This window comes from Mus caroli, unplaced genomic scaffold, assembly GCF_978045245.1.
Source record: "Mus caroli unplaced genomic scaffold, Mus_caroli_1 scaffold_3, whole genome shotgun sequence".
In the NCBI taxonomy this organism is placed as follows: Eukaryota; Metazoa; Chordata; class Mammalia; order Rodentia; family Muridae; genus Mus; species Mus caroli.
Genome location: NW_028227258.1, coordinates 42,633,021 through 42,642,797, shown reverse-complemented (window position 1 = coordinate 42,642,797; position 9,777 = coordinate 42,633,021). Strand labels below are relative to the sequence as shown.

The window sequence follows — 9,777 nt, the reverse complement described above, 5'->3', positions numbered from 1 at the left end:
TAATTTCATTATTAAACATACTGTAAGGAAATTATTCAGGTCAAGAGCTTGGACTTAGTGTGTTGTTTTAAAAGAAAATGATGAAATTGGTGACAAACATGTTAGGGAAGATATGGGAGTAGTTGGAGTGAAAAATTAGGGTGAATATGATCATATTTTATTTATTTATTTATTTATTTATTTATTTATTTATTTATTTATTTATTTATTTATTTATTTTGGTGCAGCGAACTTTATTGATGGTATTCAAGAGAGTAGGGAGGGCTCCCTAGGCCCCTCCTGTTATTATGGGGGTCTGGGCTGGAAATTGTGAGGGAGATGCTCAGTATTGGGGGCCGTGTTGGGATAGGGACTCCTCAGCAACCGAGAGCCTCTCTCTTGCTCTCAGTGTCCTTGCTGGGGTGGGTGGTCCAGGGTTTCTTACTCCTTGGAGGCCATGTAAGCCATGAGGTCCACCAACCTGTTGCTGTAGCCGTATTCATTGTCATACCAGGAAATGAGCTTGACAAAGTTGTCATTGAGAGCAATGCCAGCCCCGGCATCAAAGGTGGAAGAGTGGGAGTTGCTGTTGAAGTCGCAGGAGACAACCTGGTCCTCAGTGTAGCCCAGGATGCCCTTCAGTGGGCCCTCGGATGCCTGCTTCACCACCTTCTTGATGTCATCATACTTGGCAGGTTTCTCCAGGCGGCACGTCAGGTCCACAACAGACACATTGGGGGTAGAAACACGGAAGGCCATGCCAGTGAGCTTCCCATTCAGCTCTGGGATGACCTTGCCCACAGCCTTGGCAGCACCAGTGGATGCAGGGATGATGTTCTGGGCAGCCCCACGGCCATCACGCCACAGCTTTCCAGAGGGGCTATCCACAGTCTTCTGGGTGGCAGTGATGGCATGGACCGTGGTCATGAGCCCTTCCACAATGCCAAAGTTGTCATGGATGACCTTGGCCAGGGGGGCTAAGCAGTTTGTGGTGCAGGATGCATTGCTGACAATCTTGAGTGAGTTATCATATTTCTCGTGGTTCACACCCATCACAAACATGGGGGCATCAGCAGAAGGGGCAGAGATGATGACCCTTTTGGCTCCACCCTTCAATTGGGCCCCGGCCTTCTCCATGGTGGTGAAGACACCAGTAGACTCCACGACATACTCAGCATCGGCCTGACCCCATTTGATGTTAGCGGGGTCTCGCTTCTGGAAGACGGTGATGGGCTTCCCGTTGATGACAAGCTTCCCATTCTTGGCCTTGACTGTGCCGTTGAATTTGCCATGGGTGGAGTCATACTGGAACATGTAGACCATGTAGTTGAGATCAATGAAGGGGTCGTTGATGGCAACAATCTCCATTTTGCCATGTGGAGAGGAGATGGCAGCCCTGGTGGCCAGGCACCCAATATGGCCAAATCCGTTCACACCGACCTTCACCATTTTGTCTACAGGACGAGGCTGGCACTGCACAAGAAGATGCGGCTGTCTCTGGAACAGGGAGGAGCAGAGAGCCCATATTTTATTATATAAATGTATAAAAGTCTCAAAGAATAAATTAAAAATTCACAAAATTAAGTAGAAAATTAAATTATACATTATTTAAAAATATGCTGACCTCTGTGTTATAAGTAATTTTCAATATAATAACTGATTCCTAATTTCTTCAGTGACCTGGGCAAGGCAACGAAATTATAACCAATCCTAAAATCTAGCTTTGTTGCAGAAAAAGTCCTTAGCCTGGAATTCCACTAGAATACCTTCCTCTGTCTTCATTTACACTCCATGATTTTAATATGTAGTACTCTCTATGAATTCTGGGACCAAAGAGTCAATGGAGCTCATGAGAATTCCCTTTACGACAGTTCAAGGCCATCTTGGTACCCTGATTTGTCCTGGCATTTCATATTTCATATTTCAATACTGTTCTCATGTGAATACTTTGCCATGCTCTGAATGCCAACTCTCTGCAGGGCGACCTCCAATCACTGTCAAGGTCTGAGTTCTTCATTGAATTTCCCAGTCATCCCATTCTAGCTGCCTTCTACCTTCCCTGTTAGATTCCTACTTGTGCTCCCTCTGTTTGTCCCCAGTCTTCTTCCCTGGTTCTTCCTTTTCTAACTTCTGTGCTTGTGATGAATACCAGGGTACAGGGATTTTCACAATATGCTGTATTCTACTCAATCAAAGTGAAATTCCAAAGTCAAAATTGTTACATAAGCAGTGGCAGATGGGCAACTCCCCTGCTTATAAAGGATGCTGATGTTCAGCTAGCTAGATTTTTATGCATGAAGTCAGTTTGTAGCATATCTGTTAGTAAGAAGTAAAGGTTGAGCTGTAGTTTACAAAACATTTCATCATATAGAATCATTCACTTTTATTAAAAGTATTTTCCCTAAGTTTTGAATTGACAGTGATTCAAGTAGGCTTTGTTGTTGGCATTTATATAGATAGTCATCTAATTATTTTCTGTATTCCCTGAACATTTGGAGGTGTTTTGTGTCATTTAAGCTGAATTTTTTTTATAGATAGTGTAGAGATAATAGCAATGTCTTATGTATTAAAGACCAAAATAAAATGTCAACTTATCCCTGACTTAGTGTAACAGTTATTATTGTGAACTGAGAAGAAGTTAGAATCATTTCAGAAATGGATCTCTGTGTCTGAGGAGTTATCTTGATTGTGGTAGTTGAGATGTGAAGGCCTGCCTATTATAGGTGGAGTCATTCCTTAGGCATTGGATCCTGGGCTGCCTAAAGTGGAAAGTGTGAACTTAGCACAGTCATGCACACATTTGTGGTGTTCTTCTGACTGTCTGTGGATGTCATGTGACAAGATGCTTCAAACTCTTGCTGCCTTGACTTTTTAGCCAGGATGGGCTCTGCCTTGAACTGTGATCTAAAATAAATGTTTCCCTCCTAAAATTTCATTTATAAGAGTATTTTATTGCAGCAGAAGGAAAAATAAACTAAGACATACATGATATACACCCTGTATAAATTAGGTTTCTTTTAACATTTGGACAATATTTAATATTATTCACATAATCTTCCTCTATTATTATGGTAGTAATACTGACATATTTGGGTAAGAATTTTGTGTGCTTATTCAGAATATTATATCTCCTAATTATTTAAAAAAATTTTAGGAAAAAATAATTTCTAAAGAAATACAGTTTATATTATTTCATCTTAATGAGAATATAATTAATATTTTGTTTATTATAGAGATAAGCTAATATTTTATGTTTTGGATAGTATCAGATATAGTTCAAACAGCACTTATTTTCAAAACACTAGAAACAGCTTACTACAAAGTATTTACTTGTAGGCCAACCAATCTTATTTTCTACAGAATCACATTGCTATCTTTTAGTAGTATAAAAATTAAAATTTTGCCTAAATTAATATTGTTTTGTATTTTTTCTTTTCAATCTTGATTAAAGTCCTTAATTTCAATGCAGATTTTCAAGTCCAAACACAATCTTTGAGCTGTCCACAAGAGATGCAACTAGGCCCAGCACACTAACCACTGACAGCAGCTTGGAACCATAGGTAGGGCATGGTTGCAGCAGGGGATTTTATTCAATTGAAAATTCATGATTATTTTATGTGTTATATAAGACAGCAGTCAAAAGTTATCCAAATAGAATTCAGTAGGGCTCAGATCTATGTTATTAAAATTCAGATCTTTTATGAGGTAATCTTTCTTCCCTTTTCTTTTATTTCATCATAACTCATTTATTCCCACCTGGTTAAAATATCCCTATGTAACATATTGACTAATAACACCGTTGTATTTATGACTGTCAAATTCCTTAATCCATTACAACTTTTATTTTATTTTGATTATTCAAAGTCTTTCCAAATGTGAGATCCACCACAAATATGCTTCTGATCAAGAAATTTCCTTTTATTCTTCCTATTAGACTTGCAGTCTTTCCATTAACACCAATGTCAAAACCTCAGTCTTAGGTTAATTAAATGCTTCATTTTATTTTCTTCACTAGCAAGCAGCTACACAAGCCTAAGGGAGACAAGAGAACCACGGTCATTCCAAATTGACCAATACCCATCCAAACCTACCACATTCCTTTCATTAATTCACTTTCTTACTCACTTGAATAACAGTCCATATTTTCTCTAAACTCACAAAACTCTAATATCTGTTTCTGTTTTCTCTGATCTCCTTTATTCCTTTTCTCTCATGGAGAAAAAAAAAAAACACAAGAGCACACTTCTTCATGCATGCACTGCCAAATTTTTGAATTCATGTGAACTGGTATTGCTTGGCCTTAGTGTACCTAGCTGTCTCTCCTATTGTGATGAAAAATTGATAGCGTGGAGCTCTGTGGAACAGCAAACCATACTTTCCTGAACAAAGCTTTGTTGATTTTTTTCCTGGTACCACCTTTGCAGTTGTTCACATTTGTTGTTCACATCACTAATTGTCTTTCTTGCTTATTGGATATTTTTATCAGTATGCAAATACACTATGCTATTTCCCCCTATGAATTCTCTGCTTTCACATCCTGTCTGGTGATAAGCACCATTTCATTGCTTCCTGGCCATCTTCATAGCAAAGTCTTAAGCTGGGCTTCCATATTTATAATCACCACCCAACTCCTTCTATTGTCTTTAATCCAAGAGATTCAACAGAAAGTTGGTTGTTTTAGCTTTGTCCATGATCTAATTGTTACACTCTGTTCATTGTGTATGAGGACAAAGGAGAGAGAATACCACCGTGGATTAATGTAATAGCAAAATCTTTTATCATCCCCCCACCCCCCACATAAGCACAGTTGCTGATCAGTCAAGGCCACCAGATAAGAACTCAGAAGCCAGTTTCTTCTGGCAGTCCCAAGGAGGTGATGAAGCCAGACTTATTGGCATTAAAATTAAAAAGAATGAATTTATGAAATTCCTAACCAAATGGATGGACCTGGAGGGCATCATCCTGAGTGAGGTAACCCAATCACAAAAGAACTCTCATGATATGTACTCACTGACAAGTGGATATTAGCCCAGAAACTTAGAATACCCAAGATACAAGATACAATTTGCAAAACACATGAAACTCAAGAAGAACGAAGACCAAAGTGTGGACACTTTGCCCCTTCTTAGAATTGGGAACAAAACACCCATGGAAGGAGTTACAGAGATAAAGTTTAAAGCTGAGGTGAAAGGATGGACCATTTAGAGACTGCCATAGCCAGGTGTCCATCCCATAATCAGCCTCCAAACACTGACACCATTGCATACACTAGCAAGATTTTGCTGAAAGGACCCTGATATAGCTGTCCCTTGTGAGGCTATGCCGGGGCCTAGCAAACACAGAAGTGGATGCTCACAGTCAGCTATTGGATGGATCACAGGGCCCCCAATGGAGGAGCTAGAGAAAGTACCCAAGGAGCTAAAGGGATCTGCAACCCTATAGGTGGAACAACAATATGAACTAACCAGTACCCCCAGAGCTCATGCCTCTAGCTGCATATGGATCAGAAGATGGCCTAGTCAGCCATCAGTGGAAAGAGAGGCCCATCGGTCTTGCAAACTTTATATGCCTCAGTACAGGGGAAAGCCAGGGTCAAGAAGTGTGAGTGGGTGGGTAGCGGAGTTGGGGAGGGTATGGGGAACTTTGGGATAGCATTGGAAATGTAAATGAAGAAAATACCTAAAAAAAAAAAACCAAAAAACAAAAAAACAAAAACCAAGAACAAAAAAAAGCAAAAACACAAACGCTAGTATCTTGGCTAAGTTAAAGCTACAACTTTCACCAAGCAGAATGTGGGTATTAGTGGCCTTCCCAAGTGTTTCGCAGTTGTCTGCTGACATCAAATTTAAGTGTTTTTGTCCAAAAATTGGAATTCATTGGTTCATTTTGTTTTCAGGAACAGGAATTAAGCTTTGGGTGCTATTGATGCTTATTGGTCAGCTTCTGGAAAGTCCCCAGTTCTTCCAGGGCCTAAGACCTTGAAATAGTTTCATCTTGTTATAGGTAATATGAAGTCTGAAGTCAAAATGGCCGTACTTAAGGCACGTTCTTTTCTTTAGTCCCAGTACTAAAAACTCCTTGTCACTCGTTTGCCATTGTTCTGTTCTGAACAAGTGTCATATTTTATTGGAGCTAGTTAGTACCTGAACTTTACGGCTGCCCTCCCCGTTTCCTTCAGGAGCCTCACCCATAAAAATCTCAGTGAAATTTCTATAACATAAATTAGCTTATGCTATTCATTTGTCCTCAAATATATCAATTCCATGCTGTACAAAATAGCATCAGCATCTATAAAACAGTCTATGAACATACCATTGGACAGCCCTGGGCTGTCTCTGTGGTTTTTATCTACTATCTACTTCTTATTTTGATTTTATCTTACTTACACTCTCCTGGGCTACCTATAGTTCCCTGTTGAACATCATGGAACACAGAGAGCGAATTGCTGCCTCGTGGCTAACATGTCCTCCAGTAGCTTCTCCCACTTGCCTGTATTTTGCTTTATTTTTACTTTTTTATTAGATATTTTCTTTATTTACATTTCAAATGTTATACCCTTTCCTAGTTTCCCCTCTGAAAATCCTCTATCCCCTCCCCACTTCCCCTGCTCCGCATCCCATCGACTCCTGCTTACTGGCCATGGCATTCCCCACCTGGGGCATAGAACCTTCACAGGACCAAGGACCTCTCCTCCCATTGATGACTGACTAGGCCATCCTCTGCTACATATGCAGCTACAATCATAAGTCCTACCATGTGTTTTCTTTGGTTGGTGGTTTAGTCCCTGGGAGCTCTTGGGGTACTGGTTATTTCATATTGTTGTTCTTCCTATGGGGCTTCAAACCCCTTCAGCTCCTTGGGTACTTTCTCTATCTCTGCCCTATTCTCTGCTCAAGTGTTACCTTCCAATCAAAGGCCTTCCTCAAGGGAGTCTCACTGGGCTTACACATAATACTTAAGGCCAGACTCCATACCCAGCCATAAATGGCCAACACAAAATGAACTCAAAGGCATTTTTGAAGAACTTTTCCTTATTTTGCTATACTTGAGCATTTTTCTTCTTTTTTTAAATCTTCTTGGTCTTTTGATTGTTTACCATGCTTTCAGATTTTGATTTTTTTTAATGTTATATGTATGTACTTGTGTCTCTGTGTATTCATTTCCGCATGCTATTTCTTAACTTTTTATTTTTATTGCTTATTAGTTTGTTTTATCTTTTTATGCTTGCATTTTTATTCTTTGTTTGTTTGTTTGTTTTCTTAAAAGAGAGAAAAAGAAGGCATGGAGTTGGAAGGGTGGGGAGGATCTTAGAGGAGATGAGGGAGAAGAAATCACAATGGCACAGGAAAATAATGAAAAATCTCAATAATTATTTTCAATAATTAAATAAAAACCCTTCCCCAACTCCTATGTCTCTACTTTTCTCTATATCAGTTCTCAGCATTTAAGTTTTACATGTCTTTTTAAATCTTCTGCTAGATAATATAAAAATAAATGAGAATTGACATTATGTATTTTTCTATTTCTAGCATCTAGAGTTTTACTTTCAATGTAACTTATCTCAAAAATATTTTGGATAAATAATAATATCATATGAACAATAGTCTACCATATAATTTCCTGTAACTTATTTACAGCTTATATAAAGTAAATATCCTTGATTTTATTTTATTTATTCACATGATGTATTTTTTCTGGTGCCCAATCCTAAATCTGTATATATTAGTTGTTTGTCTCTTGTGACAACTCTGAGATGATAGTTATAGATTTATAGATTTATAGATTATAGATTCTGTAATAAGACAATAAAAGTGACAGGCGCAGCTCTCCAATCCCACTCGACTCAGTTCCGTCTCCTTTTATTTTATATAACTTAATTCAGCCTGTGCTGTTTGTTGTAAATTTCATTAAATTAAGTACCAGATCAATGAAATGTAAGTATCAGATATGTCCTTTGGAAACTTGGGTCTATAATAGAGATTGCTGTTGAGTTAACTACTTGGCAAGAACTATTTTCACATTTGCCTTTGTTTTCTTCAACATTCACTAATGAAAGCACACATTCATTAACAAAAGCACACTTAAAGTTTCACAGGATATTAGATTTGCCTAAACTACTGGGTGAGAGAGACTAGAAAACTACACAGCTGAAATAGTTAAGGGAGACACTGAAGTTTCCAATTTTAGAAGTATTTTTGGAAAAAGTAAGATTGCCTGTGGTACACAAAAATTTAAATTTTTGTTCTTTAATCTATGTTTTTTCAGTAACTCAATCTTTAATCATTTTTACACTAGTTATTTTTCTATTACATTCCATAACACAGTGCCATAGGCTCTCGATAAGGCCTTATTTTTCAATTTTTACAGATATGATACAGGCTGGAAAATCACAATAATGTATATAAATTTGCATTAGCAAGTTTCTATGACTTTTTTTTTATGTCCTTACTTCATTCAGAGGGAAACAATCATGCAGGAAGTATTGCCTCAAAAGCCAGAGTAAACAAAGTCTCCACATTGGAAGGGCAGTCTCTCTCTCTCTCTCTCTCTCTCTCTCTCTCTCTCTCTCTCTCTCTCTCTCTCTCTCTCTCTCATATTAATTCAACCTTTTTTGGTGCCAGGGGCTGAAGATCACTCTGAACTCCATCCTGAGTCCTTACCTGTTCTTATCTTGGTGATTGTGGGTCATGGTTACACCACCCACCATAGACAAAGAACCTGTTTCTATCATTCTTAGAAATCATCTTGACTTTTCCTATTCTTTCTGAACCCTGTAAAAAAGTTCATTACTGAATCCTATTACCTTGTGAATATACTTCCAAGATCTAGGAATTTTCCCCTCTGTCTATTGTAACAACTTTGGTCCAACTTCCCCATTCCTGCATCAGGTTTTAGTGCTGATTATGAAACTTTTATGAGACTGTTTATGAAACTTTTCAGATAAACAGCTAGTGTAAGTTACTATGAACACCAGCCAGATCAGATGTAGGGAAAACCAGTAACTGTCTGTTATATTTAGAACAATATCAAATTCCTTATTGTCTGGTTTAGGCTGGCCCGTCCCTCTCTCACTGCTGACCACAGCACTCCTTGTCACTTCATTTGAACTTTGCCTAGAATGTTCTTTCTCTGACCCTGAAGCACTGGATTTCAAATATGCTTAAATGGCTCTTCCTTAGAGGGCTTTCTCTTACCACCCATATTAAAGTCATGATTCTCTTTGCATCTTCTGCTAAGCAATTGTGTTCACTTTCTTTTAGTACTTTTTGTATTCACAATTGTAAATTTACTTATCTTATGTGTCTCTCATGAGACTCTAAGCTTCCCATGGATAGAGACAGTTTCTATGTGCTTTAATTGACAATGAGCCTTTCTCCCAACGAGTTAATAGTGAAGGACTGGGAAGATGGTTTGTAGGTTAAGTGTTGGGATCCATAGAACAAAACGTAGGTACAAAACCTAAAGTAGCTTCATATATATGCATGTGACTATAGTGGTAGAGCAGGAAACAGATGTATCACAAGGGCTTGCTGTCTAGCTGAATAACACACTAGGGATTCATTGAGAGATCATGTTTCTGAAGGAAAAAAAAAGGTAGAGACGTGATTGAGTAAGACAGCATCCTGATATTAGCCTCTATGTTCCTCATGTGCTTACATTGGCAAGTATACTCACACATAACACACACATGCACACATGTGTATGCATACATATACACACATACACACATGCACGCACCTATGTGCTCAAGTGCAATTGAAAAATAAATGAGCAATTCAATAAAATGTTTTATAAAAC

The 9,777-nt window shown here is 38.3% G+C and overlaps 1 pseudogene; it reads right to left on the bottom strand.

Moving 5' to 3' along the window:
* Positions 1-374: 374 nt before the first annotated feature.
* On the bottom strand, positions 375-1,484 carry LOC110290914 (glyceraldehyde-3-phosphate dehydrogenase pseudogene; annotated as a pseudogene).
* Positions 1,485-9,777: the final 8,293 nt, after the last annotated feature.